The 22,458-nt window shown below is 38.0% G+C and overlaps 1 long non-coding RNA gene across 1 annotated transcript in view; it reads right to left on the bottom strand.

The window, feature by feature from the left end:
- The window catches only part of LOC140491452 (uncharacterized), a 73,067-nt gene extending 53,246 nt beyond the window's left edge, over positions 1-19,821 (bottom strand). Inside the window, exon 1 of the long non-coding RNA XR_011963313.1 lies at positions 19,672-19,821. This is a non-coding gene — a long non-coding RNA (uncharacterized lncRNA). The remainder of the gene's footprint in view (positions 1-19,671) is intronic.
- Between the last annotated feature and the right edge of the window lie 2,637 nt (positions 19,822-22,458).

The raw sequence follows: 22,458 nt of genomic DNA on the forward strand, positions 1-22,458 counted from the left end.
ATGCATTGTATCTGGCTGTTACCACAGAAAAAAGGACAAAAAAGTTTACATTTTCATAAGCATCTTCTTCAGCCTCAGATGGTCTCATGTAATTTGCAGCCAATGAGATACCTTTTTCTTTTGAATTTTGACATGCATAATTTAGAAAATGTAGGAGACAACTCGCAAAACAACAATTTGATAGTCATCTAATTGTAGGTGGTGTTTGAGGGGTGACTATTGATACTGTGGAGAATTCCCTTGTTTTTATTCTGATTAATTTCATGCTCAAGTTCCTGTGTTTGGATTTGTACCCACAAATGTCGAGTCATGGGGGTTAGAATGCTAAAATACAGTTTCTATCAGTTCCCTGAATCTTTTCGCCAATTATCAAAGAAAATATTAAGCAAAGTCATAGAATCATACAGTATGGAAACAGACGCTTCAGTCCAACCAGTCCATGCTGAATATAATCCCAAACTAAACTAGTCCCATCTGCCTACTCCTGACCTATATCCTTTCAAACCTTTCCTATTCATGTATCTATCCAAATGTCTTTTAAATGTTGTAATTGTACCCACATCCATCATTTTATCAGGAAGTTCATTCCACATGCAAAACTATGTGTAAAATATTTGCCTTTTATGTCTTTTTTAAAATCTGTCTTTTCTCACCTTAAAAATGTGCCTCCAGTCTTGAAATTCCCCAACATAGACAAAAGACAACTAACACTAACTCTAACTATCCCTTTCCTTATTTTATAATCTTCTGTCAGATCATCTCTCAACCTCCTACACCCTAGTGAGTAAAGTCCCAGCTTATCCAGGCTTTCTTAAATAACTCAAACCTTCCATATCTGGCATCATCCTGGTAAATCTCTTCTGAACCCTCTCCAGCTTGATAATATCCTACCTATAACTGGACGACTCGAACTGGACACAGTATTCCAGAAGAAGCCTCGCCAATGTCCTGTACAACTTCAACATCATTTCCAACTCCTATATTCAAAGACTAAGCAATGAAGGCAAGCATGTCAAATGATTTTTTAACCATCCTGTGATGCTTCAAAGACTTGTGTACCTGCATCCGTGGGTCCCTATGTTTTACAATGCTACCCAAGGCCCTACCATCATTGTGTAAGCCCTGCCCTTGCTTGATGTATCAAAATGTAATACCTTGCACTTATCCAGATTGAACTCCATCTGCCATTTTTCAGCCCAATGACCTACTTATCAAGATCCCTTTGTAATTTTAGAAAACCTTCTTCACTGTCTACAATGCCGCCTACTTTGGTGTTGTCCACAAACTTACTAACCATGCCATCTATATTCTCATCCAAATAATTTATATAAATGACAAACCAAAGAATGAGTATTTTATGGACAGTTTTAGGGATAATAGATAATGTCAGTGCAATATTTTATTTTTTCATTTTTGAATTATTGCAAGTTTAATTTAAACTTAAATGCTGAGTAAGACAGAATTAATGCAGTGGGCTAGCAGACAAATAAATAACAAGCAGTTTAGTTATGTCAAAGTAATTGAGCATTAACTGCTTGCTGGTTACAAACGGAGATCAGTATCGGAGATTGCTATAAATGGGTAAGGTAATTTAGGATTGAACTTTTTAGGAAATTGATAAATTAACAGCCTACCTTTTTATTATTAGCCATGTCTCAAGACTTTAAGCTTTCTCATCTGTGGTGATGCTGTCACTTTAAAGATTATTTTGTACAGTTTTTTTTGAGAGAGAGATTATAAGGCAGAGGTAGCAAGCTGACTCTAAAGAAAGTAAACAATGTAAGAGGCCTTGTGGGTTTTTAAAAGTTGGAGTGGAAGCAGCCTGGTTATGGCCATCTCTCACAGACCAGCCTTTCTATTTTTTTTAAGGGAGCTTTGAGAAGTTTTTTTAGTTTAAAGCGGAAATCTTTGGGGTATCAAAAGTGTTGGAGCTTCAGAGAATGTCTCTTAGCTACTACTTTCTCTGAATTTTCTCTTAATGTTTTTTCCCTTCTGGATTGAAGAACTGTATGTGAAAATCTGTGTCTGATTTGTTTTTTTTTGCCAAGGAGAGTGTTTATAAGATATTACTACATGGGATCAGTTTGTTAGTAATTGTTAAGTTATGCTAAATTCCTCTTTCTTTTGTTTGTATTTTACCTATAGTGTTTAAATAATTTGTGTTTTGTTTAATGTTGAGTAGTTTGACCAGTTGCATCACATCTGAAACACGACACTTCATATCTACATTTAAAATAAGAAAAAGTTAGGGTCTCAGCTACCTTCATAAAATATGGTGAGGGGGTTTTATCTGGTCCATAACACATCATTATGAAATAAAACAAAACAAGTTGCATATATACAGCAGGTCTGGCAGCATTTGTGGAGTGAGAAAAAACAGTTAACATTTTGAGTCCAGTGTTCTGATGAAGGATCACTGGACTCGAAAAGTTAACTCTGTTTCTTTCTCTCCGCAGATCCTGCCAAACCTGCTGAGTTTCTCCAGCACTTTGTTTTTTCTTTGTTTCAGATATCCAACATCCAAAGATTTTTGTTTTATCTTAATTGGTGCAGCTGAAAAATTTATTGGAGGGCGTTTGCTGCCTATCGATAAAAAATTCTCTCGCTGTAGAAGTAAATGTATTTTTTAAAAACCTAATTTCCTGATTACCCACAACCATCAATACCAATTGCACAGAAACAGTGCAAATATGGGATTTAAATTGTTGGAAGATTCTCCTGTATTCTTGATGCAATTTCAACTTGCTCATCTCAATTTCTCTTAAGTTTGGAATAGAAATGGTTTTGACAGAAAGGAACTGGTCCATAATTAAATGGCAAAGTCATGTCCTGATGATATAATCAATATGAATAAACTTAACTTTAAGTCTTACTAAAGTCTCTATGGTCTCAGGTATTGTGGGTATTTGAATTGTATCCCAACAACAAGAAAGGACATTTTATTTATATAGCACTTTACATGATCACTAGATTACTCAAAGCAATCTTACATCCAAAGAAATACATTTATATATGTGGTGTAATACAGAAAATGCAGTTGCGCACAGCAAACGTCCATACACAAAGTGGTAATGAGCAGGTAACCTGTTTTAAGATGAAATTTAATTATAAGTATTGATCTCAATCCAATAGTTTTATGGAAATAATGCCATGCGATTTTTTTACATCCACCAAGCAGGCAGCTAGAGTCTGATTTATTACCTTAACCAAAAAAAGCTGGTAGTAGCTGTGTAGTACTGCACCGAGTTTCAGCCTTGATTTTTGGGCTCAAGCCTGGATAGGGCCTTATGTATAGAAGCTAGTGACTCAGACAATAATGCTACAATGTGAACCACAGAAGACACAAGGAAAGCGTTAAGAAATAGTTATTTAACAAAACCCTTATATAGTATTACATCAATTTATCATAGGTTTATAATCAGGTAATGTATCCACGACACAAAAGGAGATTTTAAACACTCTCCAATGCATGCTATTGTGAAACTAATTTACATTTCAAATACATTCTAAATCATTTCCTCAATGTAAATTTCCCTTTTTCAAAAGACACTATTAAAAGCCTCTGTCAGTCATACACCCTCTCAATGCAGCTTGATGAAACAACATTATGTTTTGTAATACTAAGCAGTTTAAAAGCACTTTTACATTTTTCAGCCAACAGTAGACATGCTTCCCTTCTCCATATAGTCCATTTTATAATGGCTTTCTATTTACGGAACTGATCGAAGTGTGGACCAATGGAAATTTGGGTCTCTGAATCTGCTTTTGGTTTAAAGTAAATGCAAAAAAAATTGTTGATTAAATTGGTGTTTAGGTCATTTATAACACCAAGACCATAGGGATTTTACAGTATGACATAGATTAAAAGAAGGGGCAAGAGCCATTCAGAGGTCATTTTCCCGATACAGAGCCAATTTAAACAATTAGTAAAATGGCACCTTAATTAGACATGAGAACATTGTAAAAAAAAAAATGCACATGAACATGGTACTTAATCTTCTACAACGTGACTATTAATTACTTTGAGTAGTGCAAATTCATATGTCACTCTGTAGACCTCTGGTATCACATAAATAGAACTTGAGGAAACATTAATTTGAAACTCATGTATTCCATTACTTGCCTTCCTGGGAATGTTCAACTGCGTGCCGTCTGGTCAACAGTCTCTGTGGACATTTAGTATTTTCACTTCTTCACAACACATTTGTAACTGGCTTCCATATATGTTATAGATTCCAGTCAGTTTGACTGAATTTGGATTTTGCCCAGTTTTCAGCGTGAAGCTAATGCAAGACATCTGCTACTTCATAAAATCCCAAAGTAATCCAATCTTTATAGGTTCCGGAAATTCTATCCATGCAGATATTCACAGAACTGTGGTAAATGGATATAATTTTTTAACTGAACTGAGATCTACCAGGTTTTGATCCCATGTACAAAAAGAACATTTGAACTAGGGTAGGGTTGACTCAGATTCATGGGTAGTTGCTTCTTCTGCCAACATCACTGCAGCAGGTTGTTAGTGTGTGTGTCCCTTCAAAGCTATCCTGATAAATTGCATCATAGTTTTACCTGATCAGCAATGAGAACTACATTTTCTGAGCAGTCAAAGGTTTTGTGTGAACCTATTTTGGAAAATTTATTTGAAAAGACAAATGATGATTGATCCGAGACAAGAGTGACTGATGTTGTCAAGGAGACTGTGAGAGATTCCAGAAAAATAGCTGGGTGAAATCTTACTCGGCCCTCAATAATAACGGCAAGAAATTTGGGACAATCATTTGAGAAACTGAGTGAGGCCTTTCTCAACATTGAGACTGACAAGTTGCATTTTTTAATAAAGTCCCAAGTGTTGATATAATCTTCTTGCTTGTGAGCAGCAAGAGGCCTATTTGGGTATTAACACTGCCTATCATCCTTATGATTACAGAATTTTGTTTCATTATTATGCAGTCATCTATTCTACTAATCACCAGATAAAAACTAGATGCTGAGAATTCCTAACGTGAAGACTGGGTACCTGACACCTCTAGCTCACATCGTCCTCTGGACTTCCACCCTGGACACCTACCCACCAACATCATAAAGGAACACTCAATAGGTAATGGTTACACACACTACATGTCTATGGATGTTGGCAGCTGACATGTTTTAGCCTCATTGCATCATTATGGTACATCTCTAACTCATTTACGGTATGCTTCTACATTTTAATGCTGTACTTTGAAGTACACCATTACTTTTCACTGCAATGCTGTTGCAAGGACACATTGTGCACACAGACAGACAGACAGACAGTCACTTATCTCATGAATTGGATATCTATGTTATTAAGCACTGGTCTGCTTGCCCTGCAGAGGAAGACACCACTACCAACAAGTACCACTGTATTCCATGAGACAGTTGGCCATCTCAGTCTATGTCTATTCTATCCATTCCAATCCCATTCCATTAAAGATTTGTCTGATCTTGAAATATATACTTTGGTGGCTCTGCTGCAATTAACAATGTTCTATTTTTTTCCTTTATCATTTTAAAACAAAATTGTTAACATCCTTTACTGACATTTTTATGACTTACAGTTGTCCGTAATTAATGAGTTTATAAACAAATGTTTTAGTGGTTTTTTTGGTCTCATAATTTTGGCCTCCTCGCTGAGGGTTTGCTTTGTCAATTTGATTTGCAATAAGCAATCCTAAATAAGTCATTTATCTATAATCATATATCCTTCAGTCCTTTCTCCAACAACTGTAGTATTTATGATCCAATTGCTCCCATCCAAGCCAAAAGCTTGTTCTGATGTGATTACATGCAGACCATGCTACTTTCAGTTTCTAACTTGCCTCAAGTTCTTCAGTTATCGACTAAATCAATTCCCTTCTGCACATGATATTTTAGGAACAGTTCATTTAAGTCAGTTAGCCAATTTATTTCCTGGCCTGGTTATCAAGTGTAAATGTGATAAGTTCAGAAATTAGCATTGTTGCATTTTTTAAACCTACCCAGCATAGTCGTTCTATAGTCTTTCATGGAACACATTATTCAGACTCATTAATATAACTGGTTTAAACATGGTTCTTTTCAATGAAACATTGGTCCCATGATCCTTTTTGTAAGAAGATAAAACATTTGTACTGACCCTTCTGCTCCATTTCTACTTACATACCTCACCTTAGAGCTTATTCAAAATAGGTAGTGAGGATAAGCCGAACAATTACAGACCAGTCAGTTTAACTTCGGTGGACAAAACTTTAAGGAATAATTAGAGGAATAGAGTTAGGAAGCCCATTGAAAAAAGGTGGGTTGTTTAGGAACAGTCAACATGGATTTCTAAAGTTAAAAATCACACAACAGCAGGTTATAATACAACAGGTTTATTTGGAAACTTGAGCTTTCAGAGCGCTAGTCTTTCATCAGGTGGTTCATCAGAGCAGCACTCCAAAAGCTAGTGCTTCCAATTAAACCTGTTGGACTATAACCTGGTGTTGTGTGATTTTTAACTTTGTACATCCCAGTCCAACACTGGCACTTCCAAATCATAACTGCTGTCGGATTTCTAAAGGAATTGTGTGTTTGACTAACTTGAAGCTTTTTGAAGAAGTAACAGAAAGGGCAAGGGTAATGCCCATTGATGTGGCATACAAGATTTTCAGAATGCCTTCTGATACACTGCCATACAGTTATAGCTCATGAAATAAAAAGGACAGTAGCAGCATGGTTACAAAATTGGCTGAATGTTAGGAAACAGGATTTTTTTGGGGCTGAAGGGTAGTTTGTAGTGGAGTTCCTGGGGTTTGGTATAACATCCCAAGATTGGGAAGTCTCAAAAATTTGATTGTGTTTTTTTGAAGAGGTGACCACAAAGATAGATGAAGGCAGAGTAGTTGACATTGTCGACATGGACTTTAGCAAGGCTTTCAACAAGGTTCCACATTGTAGACTGTTTAATAAGATTAGATCACTTGGGATCCAGGGAGAGTTAGCCAATTGGTTACAAAATTGGCTTGACAATAGGAGACAGAGGATGGTGGTATAGAATTGTTGTTCAGACTGGACATCTGTAACCAGTGGTGTGCTGCAAGGATTGGTGCAAGGTCCACTGTTGTTCATGATTTATGAACAATTTAGATGAGAATATAGGAAGTTTGGTTAGTAAGTTTGCAGATGACACAAGAAATGGTGGTTAGTGGATGCTGAAGAAGCTTATCCAAAAGTAGAATGGAATCTTGATCAACTGGAACAGTTGGCCAAGGAATAGCAGATGGATGTTAACTCAGATAAAAGCAAAGTGTTGCATTATGCCAAGACAAACCAGGGCAGGATTTATAGTTCATGGTTGGGCCTTGGAGTGTATCATCGAACAGAGAAACCTATGGATGCAGGCATATAGTTCCTTGAAAGTGGCATCACAGGTAGACAGGATGGTGAAGAAGACATTTGGCATTTGAATTCATTGGTCAGAGCCTTGAGTACAGGAATTGGGCCATTATGCTATGGTTGTGCAAGACATTGGTAAGGCCACATTTGGAGTACTGCATACAATTCTGGTTGCCCTGCTATAGGAAGAATATTAATTAAATGGAAAGGGTGCAAAAAGGATTTTCAAGGCTGTCACTGAGACTGGAAGGTTTGAGTTATAGGGAGAGGCTGGATAGGCTGGGAACTTGTTGCCTGGAGAGTAGGAGGTTGGGTGGGGGTGTGGGGGGAGTGGGGGGAGTGGGGGGAAAAAGGGGGGTGACCTTGTAGATGTTTATAAAATCATGAGAGGAATACATAAGCTGAGTAGCCAAAAGGTATTTTCCCCAGGGTAGGGGAGTCCAAAACAAGACAGCATAGGTTCATGGTAAAAGGGGAAAGACTTAATAGGGACGGAGGGTAAACTTTTCACACAGATGATGGTGCATATATGGAATGATCTGCCAGAAGTAGTGATAGAGATGGGTACAATTACTAACTTTAAAAGAAATTTGGACAGGTACGTGGTCTCCCCTACATTGGGGAGACAGAACGCCAACCAGGAGGAGCATTTTAGGGAACATATCTGGAACACACACCAAACAATCCCACTGCCCTGTGGCCAAACACTTCAATGTCCCCTGCTACTCCCCCAAGGACACACAAGTCCTGGGGACCTTCTCCACCAGCCAAATGGAGGAAGAACTCCTCATTTTCTATCTTGGGATCCTTCAACTACATGGCATCAATATCAACTTCACTAGTTTCCATAACTCCCCTCCACCTACCTCATCCCAGATCCAACTCTCCAATGTGGCACGGCCATCTTGACCTGTCCTACCTTTCCACCGACCTATCACAATCACCTCCCACCTGGATCCACCTTCCCACTAGCCCCACCCTCCATCCCCTTATTTATCTCTCATCCCCCTCCAAAATGTTGATTCTCTTGCTCCACGGATGCTGCATGACCTGCTGTGCTTTTCCAGCACCAAACTTTGACTCTGATTTTCCAGCATCTGCAGTGCTCACTTTCTCTCAGGTACAAGGATAGGAAAGCTTTAGAGGGCTATGGGCTAGATGCAGGCAAATGAGATGAATCCAGTTTAGGAAACTTAGTTGGCATGGATGAGTTGGACCGAAGGACCTGTCTGCATGTTGTAAGACTCTCTAATCTATGACTAAGTTGGGACTGTTCTCCTTGAAGAGCAGAAGGCTAAAAGCAGATCTGGTGGCAGTTTTCAAATTCATGAGGGGTATGGATAGAGTAGAGAGGGATAAATTGTTTGTTAAATGATAGGGAGTTTGAGAATGATAGGGTGCGGATTTAAAGTGATTTGCAAACATAGCAAATTTGATGTATGAAATAACGTCTTCACACAATGAGTTGCCTGGGTCTAAAATGCACTGCCTGGAGTTCTACTGGAGTCAGAATCAATTGAGGTCATTCAATATGGTATTAGTGGATAATTTGAATAAAAACAATGGGGAAAAGACAGATGAATGGCTTTAAGTCATATTGTTCATTGGAGACTGTTAGATCTGATGTAGACATGATGGGCTGAATAGTCTCTTTCTGCACTGTGACAACTCTGTGATTCTATGATTTTTTGACAGTCTCCAGTATCAATAGTTCATAAACGTATAATGTCTCCTTCCTGTATCTCTGCCAACTCACTCCCACAGAGCCATTATTTTGTATTACTTACTTTCACCTTTTTACCTTGGGTGCAAATTTGTCAGCATCATCACCAGTCTCTATATTTACTAGATTATCATTACCCTATTTGTAAGACCATGTCAATTCTCATCAGGGTGAATAAGCCTTATTGGTTATCATTATACATTAAGAATAGCAAGAAATATAACCTTTTGCAAAGCCCTACAGATCCAAATACCAGGTCTTTATGATCTGATATAACATAATGATTCCAATCATTCTTTATCCTCAAGCATTATCTTGGCTCCTGCACTGCATACCACCTGTTTCACTTGTCAAAGTCTCTGTGCTTTACAGAAAAAGCCTACTCCCTTGTTTCACCAATGTCCTTGAAACGTTTTGGAATTCTATTGGGGGTTGTGAAGGATCATTGCATGGAAAACTGCTTTGTGAGGCTTTCTCAACATTTACTTCAGACATTGGTGACTGTGTTGCAACAATATCTTTGAGGATTGAATTGTGAAAGCCATCTAGCTACCTGTTTCTCCTTTAAAACAAAATTAAAGCCCTGTTGTTCTATCGATCAATGCATTTTGTGTATAAACAAGATCTGATCTTGGCTTATGCAGCCATGGGAGTAGAATGCCCCTTCACATGGTGCTCTCCGGAGTCATGGGATCCTTTTTGCAATGGAAGCCAATTCTACAATCACTCTAAAAGGGTTTGAGCTTGGCCTATCCTATACTGAGGCAAAAATGGGTACTGCAGATGCTGGAGATTAGAATGATGCTGGAAAAGCACAACAGGTCAGACAGCATCCGAGAAGCAGGAAAAATCAACTTTTCTGGCAAAAGCCCTTCATTGCTCATTCCTGATGAAGGGCTTTGCCCGAAATGTCGATTTTCCTGCTCCTTGGATGCTGCCTATCCTATACTGTCCCTCCTGTGGTACTTGTCACATCGAGCTTGGTGAAGAATGTTTGTTTGTGAGTCTAGTCAAGTTCTTGTTTTCAGATGCATTTTGAGGTATTTCATGTTGCACTGCCTTGATTAAATGTATTAAATTGACACAATTTCTAATGGAGTTGTTCAGTTTAGGAACTAGCATCATGTAGTCAGCTGTATGACTTTAGAAATGCCTTTCTAGCACATTATCTCAGTCTCCTCTTATTGCTATTGGGTTCAGGACCTTTCTGCGTGTAATCCAACAGTTGGAAGATGCATGTGCCTTTTTTTTTGATGTGCTACATGGAACTTCCCTGGATCTGTTAAAAAGTCAAAGGATCTGTTGTTTAAACTCACTTGTCGGTGTCTGACTGATAAACTTTGTCTGCCTTAAAGGATGAGACTGAGGCCTGTGAAGGCTTTCACACTGAACAATAAATATGGGTGGTCATATGGTGCTTAAACAATCTGTTTATATCTGTATCAAAATGTTGCTTAAAATGACCCTTTTACTGAGAAGCTGGTTGTTCCCGGTATAGACAATTGGATGGATGAGGTTGTAGGGTGACTTCATTTGGTCATCTAAAGGCTATCTGACAAAATAATAAATTTCTACCTCTATGTCTCACTTAAAATTGTGTATGGTAGCCATTAGCAATGATTTCCATGCTCCAATAATAACTATCCACATCCATAATTTACCCAACAGTGAAATACTACTGCACAGATGTGCTTTTGAAAACAAATGTCTTGTTTGCTCTTAATATGAGTTTCTATGATGAACAAGGAACACTGAGTTGGAGTTTGATTTATTGTTATCACATGTACAGAGACAGAGTGAAAATTGTTGTCTTGCATACTATACAGGCAGATCGTACCATATGAAGTGCGTCAGGGTACCAGAACAGATTGATCAATACAGTGTTACAGCTGCAGAGAAGGTGCAGAGAGAGAGAGAGAGAGAGAGAGAGATCAGAATTCACATTTGAGAGGTTTGTTCAAAAGTCTGACAGCAGCTGGGAAGAAGCTGTTCTTGAATCTATTTGTACGTGTATTCAAACTTTGATATCGTCTGCCTGACAGAAGAGGGTGAAAGAGAATACAACCAGTGTGGGAGGGGTCTTTAATAATGTTGTGCTTTTCTAAATCAGCAGGAAGTATCGATGGAGTCAAAGGATGGAAGGCAGTTAGTTTTCTGTGGTGTGGGCAGAGTCTTTTCCCCAAAGTAGTACTTCTTCATGCTGTTTTGAGAAGTAAAATAATGCCCAACATCTTTTGTGCAGTTTCCCTGTTTGTGCCACATCACATTTTCAATAGTGTACCATCTATGGCAGTTCTGCCACTAGTTGGCCCATCTATAGTTCTGCATAAGGCTATGGGTAGGCCAAGATAGGATTCGTTGCTCATCTAGATGCCAATTGATCACCCACAGTGCTTGGACACATCATATGGTTATCATAGGCCTTTTCCAGATACTAGTTACTGTATTTGTTGTACCGAACAGTTGCTGTAGTGCTGCCACCACTCTTTAATCAACTTGTATGGACTTATTATGACAAACCTCTGAACCCAGGCCTTTTGGCCCAGGCGTAGGCATCCTACAACTGTGTCATCAAAGTTCTCAGCTCTGTTCTCTATGCGGAGTCTCAGGGCCTGTTTACTTAACAATTGTAAAGGATATACCACTGTTTAGTCTGAACAAGAAGAGGGATTGGTCGTACACAGCGAAAGATAGCTTATTGCATGATAACATAAGATTCTATTTATATTAACTAGTTAGACATAATTATCTATAATGCAGGAGACAGAAATGTCACCTTTGACCCATTGGAATCTTGTACAAGTCTGTCAGATTGTCCATCTAAAGATGGTGTAACATATCAAGTTGGATTGTATATCGTGTAACTTTAACATCAGCTCTTTCAGAACCATTTCTTTGTTCAACAATGTTCCTTAATATATGCTTTTTCACCATTTTTTTTTCATTGTGTATTGGTATCTAGATTAACCTTGAATAATGTTGTTTGACATTTTTTTTCTGGTGAGTCTTATCCCTATTGCCAACATGTTGTTGCCACACATCTGGGTGAGCATTAATTGGCTTAATTGAACACAATTTTATATAAAAGATAACAGGAGAGGAAATCTTATCTGAAGTTGGACAGACCCAAACACCAGTTCCATATCATGTCACAATTATAACAGTTTCATTAGCTACATGTTCAGTAGTTATGCCAAGGATAAAGATATACGTCCATTTACTCAACACTTTTACCTCAATCTAATCATTACCAGTATGCTCATCAATGTATTCTCTCTTTGATTATGTGTATGATCCTTTTTAAGCATTTTTGCCTTGAAGATACATGAGGTAACTTAAAGAGGCCAAGGAGTGTGCTGCATGTGCAGGAATTTACAGGCTGCTACATAACCACTCAGCTTAGGAAGAACATTTGGTAATCATTTCAATGTGCTATTCCAAACATCACTACTGTAATGTTTGCTTTAATTGTCTCCCATCTAAACACTCTACAATTTGTCACACAATTCTACTTCCAGAGTTCTAGTTTACACCTAAGTCTCATTCTGTCCTTACTGATCCACATTGACCTCAAATTTTTACCTTATTTGCAAATCCCTACTTATTTTCACAATTTTCTCCCCCTGCAAGGGTCAATATGTGGTTTTCTCTTGGCCAAGGCCTAAAATCCAAAATCCCTCCCTTCACTTCATGTTTGATAGTGGAGTCTTCAAATACCTCTGGAATTCCTCATGTCTTTCTGTGTTAACACCTCTGTCCTCACCTTCAAATCTTCCTTAAAAAAAGTGTGCCTTGGATCAGCTCCTTTAACTCCACTATTAGTACAAAGCAAACATTTTCTTTTCCTATTGTTTAACATGTTAATGATGGAAATTATTGCCACTCATATTTAATGATCTTGAAATTCTGTTGACGTTCTCTCAGTGCCTTGACAGAAACAACAATGGACCAATGGAAACCTCCAGGAAAAGAATGGAAAGTTAGAACGCTGGAAATAACAAAAGCATGATTGAGAATTTCAGCAGGTGAGGAAGGGATATCTCTGAATCCCACCATATACAATAGGAACTTGGGAGAATCCCCATATAATTCGAAGGGTTAAAATGCTCAACCAACCTGAATTTGACCAAAACTCATCCATTTATTGGATGACAGCTAAATCACAGTTCTAAACTCAGCATTTTTGACATGTCAATTGGTGGAGTAGTTGGACTAAATTTATTATATTTCACTTCATGTTAGGTAAGACTGATCACTGGCACAGTCTATACATCACTGTAAATGTTTCTTTAGTCCTGGACAAAGATAAAAGTTGTGCTCAAACCAGTGCGTAGCTGTATGTTTGGCTTATCTCTGTGTTAACAACGGAAGAACGAATGTTTGCACAACTTTCAAGGGCCAAGTCAATCAGGAAAGGGAGCAGTTAACCATGTTTTGCTGAACTCCAAAGTTTTCCCACTGCACAAAATGTCAAATTGCTCTCACTTCATTTGAAAGCTGGTGTATCCTGTGGCAGCACTCTTCATTGCTCTTGAGACATTAAGATGGATTCTATCAGAATTGATTTATTCCTTCCAATCATTCAGGTCTTAGGACATAAGTTATCCTAAATGATCAAAACTTAAACTGTGGGTACCCCATCATCATTAGGTATGGGTTAGTGCAAAAAATGACAATTCTTCTTTTACCAAACATGCAATAACTAAACATGTACAGAAATGGATACTGGATCAGTATAACGTGATTGCATCCCTATCACACCAGAGTAACACAATCTGAGTGAAACCATTTTACTCACAAGAGAAGCCAAAAGTCTTGTTATGAGTTCAACTTGTATGCTACAGATGTGTTACTTACATTGTTCTGGCTATAGAGCACTCCCCCATTTCCCCAGTCCCAATCAGACTCCAAGCATCAAGTAATGTTTTTATCCTTAAAACATGTGAATGCTTCATGACTATTTAAGTTAAAATTGAGTGAGAAAACCTTCTCCCTAATCATATTGTGCACACACTATTGGTGATGGCAACCTGAATTGCCACATCACTGCCTTTCAAAACTAATTAATGGAAATACTTTAGCTGTGGATTGTCCTTCCAATCTCCTCCATTTCCTCTACTCTTCCTTTTCCTGGCCCTACTCATCCCTTCTGTTCTGCCTCTAACCTGAGGCAGGCAACTTCACAAACTTTAAAAAATACTTTGATGACCACTTGAATTGTCATAACATTCAAGGCAATGGGCCTAATGCTGGAAGGTGGGCCAAGCATAGATTTAGTGTAGTTTTGGTGGTTTGGCTCGATGGGCCGGAGTGCCTGTTCTGGACCCTATGATCCTATGATGATGCTTTTTCTGTCACCCCCTTCTGTTATTGTCACTCCTTCCTGACCTTTTTATATTCTTTTACCAATATTTTCAATCTCCTCCCCCTTTCTTCTACCATAAGAAAAAGTGTGTTGGCCATTTAGCCCATTAAACCTGCTTCACTACTCAAATTGTGGGTGATTTGTACATCAACTCATTATTTACTAACATTTAATCCATATTCCTTGAAACCCATACTTTACAAAATATTTGTTAATCTGAATCCTGGTAATTCCAATAATTTAACGCTGTTTATATTTCAAAATTCCACTGCTCTTTCCTAGCCTACATTTTAAGGTTATGGCCTCCTTGCTTTCAATTCCCTCAGAGCAAATAATTTCTTCAGACTAGTTTCTTAAAGACTTCTTATCATTTTAGCTGCCTTAATCATATCACTCCTCGTCCTTCTAAACAATGAAATACAAGTTAATCCCACTGGTCATCATAATTTAAGGTGTGCTCACTTTTCTGGGATCTCCTTTTCCCTATGCATTCATCCCATTCTCACTACCCCATCCTCCTTTCCCACTTATCTCCCTAACTGCCCATATCCCTCTCAACCTTATCCCTGAATCCTCACTGTTTCCATTTCCCCAACAACCAATAAAAGTGTGCCTGTTGTTTGAATTACCAGCCTTGTCAGTAATAATATATTCACAGCTCACCTGGAAGCTGATTATTATCGGAGAAATTATTTTTGAGGGGATAATAACAAAAACTCCTATCTAATATTATCTTTCATGAGAAGTACTACATTTAGCACTCATTATTTCAAGCTCTGGAAACAAACGCAGGTTAAATGTTATTTTGCTGCATCCTCAGAATCAGCCCAACCACTATAAAAATGGGGCAGTAGAGAAGTATTAAATACTGTGTCACTTTCCAGTACTAATACAGTATTAAACATTATATTTAGAGATAGGTTTAGGTCCATTTGAATTACAATGATTGTGCTCTGCGGCATAAAAATATTACTTACTAAAAAGCTCCGTCCACATTTAAACTTTTACTTGCTGGTTTTATAAATTTCTAGTTTTGATATCATTTTCTTTTGTATTGCTCTGCAGAGATGAGAGGCAATTTCTTTTTAATATTGGGGGATAAGTAGGAATTACAAAGCAAGCTAATGATGTTTATTAATTATGTTGATATATGAAAAAGGTTCAATATGTTATGATCTTATCCTATTTCAAGTAGCAAGGTAAACTAATTAAAATGTTACAAATATAGTTTTATACATGATCAGTTTGAGAGATCAGAATCCTCTGGGTAAATAAGTATATTTACATTTGATGCAGCATTACTGAAATATTCCCAGAACTCGGTTGGTTGAACTTTGGCACACGAATTGAGTTTTCGCTGTTCAATTAACAGATGAAAGAACATGTAATTCGCATGAGATTGCACAGCAGTTTGACGCACGAGTTCTGGCTTAGATGCCAAAATTAAGCTAAACAGCTCAGTATGTCTGATCCTGCCAGCATGACAGGATCCTGACTGACTAGTGCAGACAGTGATGTTCAGTAATTGTTCGAATGCGATATGGTGGATTAGCACAAAATCTCATTGTGACCTCCAATCTTTTAATAATTAAACACTAAAACCTTGAAACACATCACGTAAGAATAAACACAAACATCAGTTTCTTACTTACTATTTTCTTTGCAATCTGGTGTCTCAAATATCATGCATTTTGATGTCTAACAGATTGGCAAAATTATTTCAACATAAGTTAGAGGATTTATAGAATCAACAACACTAAATGGAAATCACATAGTATAGTAAATCATCCCTCGGTGTTTAACAGAAGTACAACCAAGTGAAACCTGACACGGGACCAAAGACACTCCTCAGAAGCTTCTTTAAGGAGGAGCAAGATGAAGAGCCAAAGAGGTGGAGCGTGGTAAGGGGTTGTTCATAGAATTCCAGTCCTTGGGTCTAAATAATTGAGAACATGTCTTCCACAGGAATGATAGAGTCATACAGTAGTACAAAAACAGACCCTTCAGTCCAAGCAGTCCACACCAACCATAATCCCAAACTAATTCCACCTGCCCTGTGCTTGGCCTACATCCTTCCAAGCCTTTCTTATTCACGTACTTATCCAAATGTCTTTTAAACTGTAAGTCTCTTTTGTCTTAGAGTGATGTAGTTCAACAAACTGAGGTATGTCTAAATGAGATTGTTACTGTTGGACTTATTTCATAAGGACATGATCCTTGTGTCATTCCTTCACTTCCTCTATTTCCAAGGTTCCTGTGGATATCAGTCTGGCCAGTATCCTTGATTGCATTCATATTGTGCTCCATGGGGTATCCCAGTGCATCCACACAACAGTCCAAGTAAACCACCTCTTTAGACTGGAAGGTGCAATTCTCTGTTTTGAAGCACACTCCTACATCTTGGAATCTCTTTAATACTTCTTCCAAATTCAACAAGTGTTCTTCTTCCATAGGACCTGTTACCAATACAATAACACCCGGCAAGTCACGTCGTAAACTCTTCATGGTAGTTTAGAATATAGCACATGCTGATGAAACTCCAAAAGGCAAGTGGGTATACTGATATGATCCTTCTTAGATATTGAGAATCTTTAGCCAATCTGATTTGATTTCTTGGAGCCAGTCCTGCTCTATTAAACGCAGCCTCTGATTAGCCACCAGGACTAAAGGCAGTTGAGCAGATTAGTCACTGGAGCCAGTGTTGTACCCATTCTCTTAATAGCTTCTCCATATATGTCATCAGTCTGGACACAGTGGTCCTCAACCTCAGGGGAAGATACTGGTTACTCCTCCACAATGATGGTAGAAGCTCCAATGTCTATTCCATTCATAATACCTTTCTGTTTACCAATGGCTCCACTGTGATCAGGGTGAGATTTCTCATTTTTACATTGTTGACAGACATACCTGTCCACTTCACCTCAGAACCAGTTTCTATATGGGACTGATCCTGTTCGATTTACTTGTGCTGGGTAGGCTTTGCTTATACTTGCACTTATGCCTCAAGTGTCCTTTTCTGCTGGGGGCTTCCTGAATTTAAAACACTTTGTGCACATAGGCTGTATCCAAGCTGTTGATTTAATCTTTTATACTTCTTGCTCTTCCAATTCCCATATTCATTTCCTTGCTGGACCAGCATCTTCACTCCAGGTACCACTCCTGTTTGTGGTTTCCTACCCTAACTGGATTGCAGTGCTCAGAGCATTTTGTACTCCTGGGTGCCCTTTCTCCATGCTTTCCATAGGGACTTTTTTTTTAAGATCTATTTCCAATTTTGTCAAAAGCTTCTTTGTGTGGCTTCCTTATTATTGACAATTACTAAATGATCTCTTAGCATGTCATTGAATGCAGATGCAAAATCATAAGGCTTTTCAATCTCCCTAAAAATCTTTACAAAGGCTGCAATAGTCTCTCCTGAGGCTCTCCAGTTCAAATTAAACTTGTAATGTTGTAAAACTATGTCAGGCTTCCACTTACTGATTACAACTCTGCCTTCAATGCTAAAATCACAACTAAACTAATCTCCAAACTTCAAGACCCAGGTCACTACTCCACCCTCTGCACCTGGATCTCAATTTCCTGACTCTCAAATCGCAATGAGACAGCACCTTCTCCATGGCAATCCTCAACACTGGCAGCCTGAAAGGATATGTACTCAGTCCCCTATTGTACTCCCTGTACCTGATGACTGTGTTGCCAAATTTCATCCAAACTCCCCCTACAAATCAATGACCGTTGTAGGCCAAATATCAAACAATGACAAGAGAATATAGGAAAGAGATAAAATGCTTGATGACATGGTGCAAATCTCTCTCTCAATGTCAACAAAACTGATCATCGACTTCAGGAAGCAAGAAGCGGGTCATGCCCCCTTCTACATCAATGGAGCTGAGGTGGAGGTTGCTGAGAGTGTCAAGTTCCCAGCAGTGACAATCACCAACAATCTGCCCTGGACCACCTGCATCAATGCAACAATCAAGAGGGCATAACAACTCCACTTCCTCCTCAGGAAGCTAAGGAAATTCAGCATGTACATAAAGACCTGCACCAACATTTACAAATGCACCACAGAAAGTATTCTATCTGGATGCATCACAGCTTGATACAGCAACTGCTCTGGCAACAAACATAAGAAACCACAGAGTTGTGAACACAGCCCAGACCATCACGCAAGCCAACCTTCCATCCATTGACTCATTCTACATTTCTCGTTGCCATGGAGAGGCAGCCAACATCATCAAAGACCCCTTCCACCCTGTTATAATATCTTCCAACCTCTTCTGTTGGGCAGAAGATACAAAAGCTTAAACACACATACTGACAGATTCAAGATAAGCTTCTTCTCAGCTGTTATTAAACTTCTGAATGGACGTCTCAAATCTAATGTTGATCTTGCTTTATGTACACCTTCATTGCAGCCATAATTTTGTATTCCTCGCTTTGTTCAATCATCCAATGATCTTTGTATGTTATGATCTGCAGTACTGCATGCAATACAGAACCTTTTTCTGTACTCTTGCATATTTGACAATAATAAATCAAATTACCAGGAGCTTAGGGTGGTAGTGCCTTTGAGTAATTCTACAATATCTATGATTGTTTTGTTATCCAGGCCATCAGGGAATGTTAAGTTTCAGATCACACTATATGTTTATGCCACATGCAGTTAGACAAATCTGTTTCTTCTCCCCCTCTAATTCATTAGCATGGCAAGATTTTGAAGCATTCAACATACTATATCCAACCTTCTGTTGCTAGATTAAACAGCTTTAATGTTCTGAAAAGAGGCATTTGACTGTTATCTTATTTGGTAGGCTGGACTTGTCTGATTTTTTTTAAGCAATTTGAGCTGCTGACTTCTACCTCATTGTCAACATAATAGCTTCAAAGCTTGGCTCTGCCTGGTAACTTAGAAAACACAATGATTTAAAGCAACTAATAACACTTATTTACAGAGTACACTAGACAGTCATTGGATGCCTAGCTCCCCAATTTAATTGCTGGGCAAGACACCACATGCCCCATGCAGATTTTCCACTCCATCCCTGATTAGTCCCGCAGGTCACGTACCTCCTTCCTTGGACCTCAGCCTGAAAGGAGCCAACTATTACAGGATCTCATTTCACCGTTGTCAGGGTAGTTTCCAGAGCTGGTTGGTGAAGTAAATGGGTTTGTTGGCAGATGATATGTCAATCAATTTCCTTACCTCAATATCCATAAAGTCATAAACAACCTGGCAATATAGGTTGTTGGCTGCTCATCCACTAAGAAGACCTTTCAGAACTGCAAGAGGAAGTTGAACTGGACAGTGAAAACACAGGTCATTAAAGTAGTATTCAAAATCAGTCTGTTGCAGTCAGGAGCAGCTGCAAATGTTAATGTTAGATTATGATGCATTATGTTATGAGGCTGAGAACATCATTAGGGAGATGAACCAGGATCATTATGTTCTGTTCATCTGCGAGGATGCTCAATTACAGAAATGATCCTCAGTCAATTTTGTATTGGCTAAAGTCTACTGTCAGTAATGAATGAGATTTTTTTTCAGATTGTCAATGATTGACAAGTCTAGGAACCACTGATTTGCCCAAGGTCAGGAGGATCTAGACATGACAACCAGACAATGGCATAAAATACAACTGCTTTTTTCTGTTCATTAAAGAAATATATTTTGACATATTTAAGGGTGGTAACCTAGCATAGTTTCCTTAATAGGCTGAAAATGGATTTAGTGCTTAATAGAAGCCTTTTAAATAAGTGTATGCATCTGTGTGTAAGTAATCTAAAACTATTGGAAAATACTTATTAAAAAACTAGCCCATTTCATAGCTACATACATTTTTCTCTAATGTGTTTCGCACTAACTTAATTGCTTTTAAAATGAAAAGCACTTCCTAAAAATGCTTGCTAATCCCTGTGCATCGAAGATAATAAACAGAATTTGAAGAACCTTCCCTAATAAATGTAATTAGTGGATACTCACAGTTTGGTCTAGGGAAATGGCCCATTTTGTAGTCAAGATCTGAACCAGGTGAAATGAGTTTTGATTTAGTGCAAGACACAAATATAGAGCCCTCTTGTGGCACAAAGGTAGTGTCGCTACCCCATAGACCAAGAGTGGGTTCAAGTCCCACCTGCTCAACAGGTCTGTTGATTAGAACAGGTTGATTAGAAAAATAGATTAAATAAAAACACAAATATAACTGATTTTGAGCATAAGCCAGTCATTACCAACAACCTAAAATATTTTACTCTCTTTCAGCTAAAACTGCATTGACTACACTGACATTGCTGATGGAAACAAGTGGAAACTTGATTCTATTACATGGAGGCTAAATTTGAAAACATGCAGTTTTACGAATTGAGATTAATGAAAATCATTATTGTGCTTCAGTAAGAGGTAAACAGCTACTACTTAAAATCCATACCATCAACTGTTAAAGCCATCACTCGGTAGGATATGGTATATTTCTATGCCATGATTAGGAATATTTTCATAATATTACAATGAACTGTCATGTTCACCAGCCATCATTTCAGTTTTACATTCAGTGAACACTGAAGTCATCTTGTGACTCCTTATGGGAGGGGTAGGTTTGACTCAGATTTCTTTGATCTTGATGCAACACCAAAATGACATCTGCTAATGATAGTTGAGAAATTGGCATGTCTACAGTACACTAATGACATTGTTGATAAGTGACTTAGCCAATCTGACTCACTGATAGATGCTACAAATGCAGCACTTTCCTAGGAATTGGCTTCTACCTACTCAGCTTCAAATGTAAGTATATGGAAACTTTGTACTTTTAGTAGCTTTATACTTTTAAACTGCAGAGCTTTAACATTTTAAACAAAATCAGCACCACTGTGCACATTTGGGGGTCCCTAAAACCTGGCTCTGTCAACCTGCATCTAATCTCTTTGGACTAATTAAGTGTTTTTGTCAGTGGAGAAATAGTATGCACTTTGTACTGATGTAGAAGATTTGAAGATGCTTAAATATGGTTTAATGCATATGCCAGATACTTAACTGTCCCATAAATGTTTTACTGCAACCAACTGATAAGGTAATTAACCAGATCAAACCAACTGGACTAATTCATACAAAAAGAAGCTAATATTTATAATCATATTTGTTGGTTTTTTAAAAAGTGTTTCTCTTCAACGGCTTTTCTCAGTAGCCTGAGGAAATGCTTTTGGTACACACCTGTAGCCTAAGTAACTATAGAAAATGACTTTTAACTAACTCTGAAAACCAACAATATGTGTAAATATTTAAATATGAAAATAAGAAGTAAGCTATTATTTATAGTGCTATAACACACTTGGTCCAAAAAACTCATTACGTGGGTGGACCAAATATTTCAAAGTCCATAATCTTTATGACAAATACCAAGAATTCCTGTTTTGTACTGATTTAACAAACTACTTCAGCTCCTCTCCTCCTACAGTCTCTGTCTCTCATTGTTGCTCAACAGCTTTGGTTAGAGAAGGAGGAATTGGATCAATAAGTCAATTTTTGTTTTTTTGTCAATGCTGTTGATATGATTGACCCAATAGAAGATGCAGTAGAAACAGACAAAACATTAATTAAATGTTATTCAAATTTATAATTCGAAGCTTGCCGTATGCACTATTTTAAGTGATACAGCTGGTTCATAACATTAACCACACAGTTTGTTTACATTGCTGCCTTATCATTCATTGCCAGTCATTTGTTATTCTCTGTATAACATAGGGTACAGTTTTCTCACAGACACAGCAATATAATGAACATTAATATCACTCTTTGTCACAACACATAGACGATGTCTAAGGAAGGGTCACCGGACCCAAAACATGAACTTTAATTTTTCTTCATAGAGGCTGCCGGTCCCACTGAGCTTTTCCAGTGATTGTTGTGTTTGTTATTGACATATACTATGTCATTATTTTTCAAACTATATGACAGATTATCATGAGATATTGAACTTTATACACATGATGTCTA

Source organism: Chiloscyllium punctatum, chromosome 19 (assembly GCF_047496795.1).
Source record: "Chiloscyllium punctatum isolate Juve2018m chromosome 19, sChiPun1.3, whole genome shotgun sequence".
Lineage (NCBI taxonomy): Eukaryota > Metazoa > Chordata > Chondrichthyes > Orectolobiformes > Hemiscylliidae > Chiloscyllium > Chiloscyllium punctatum.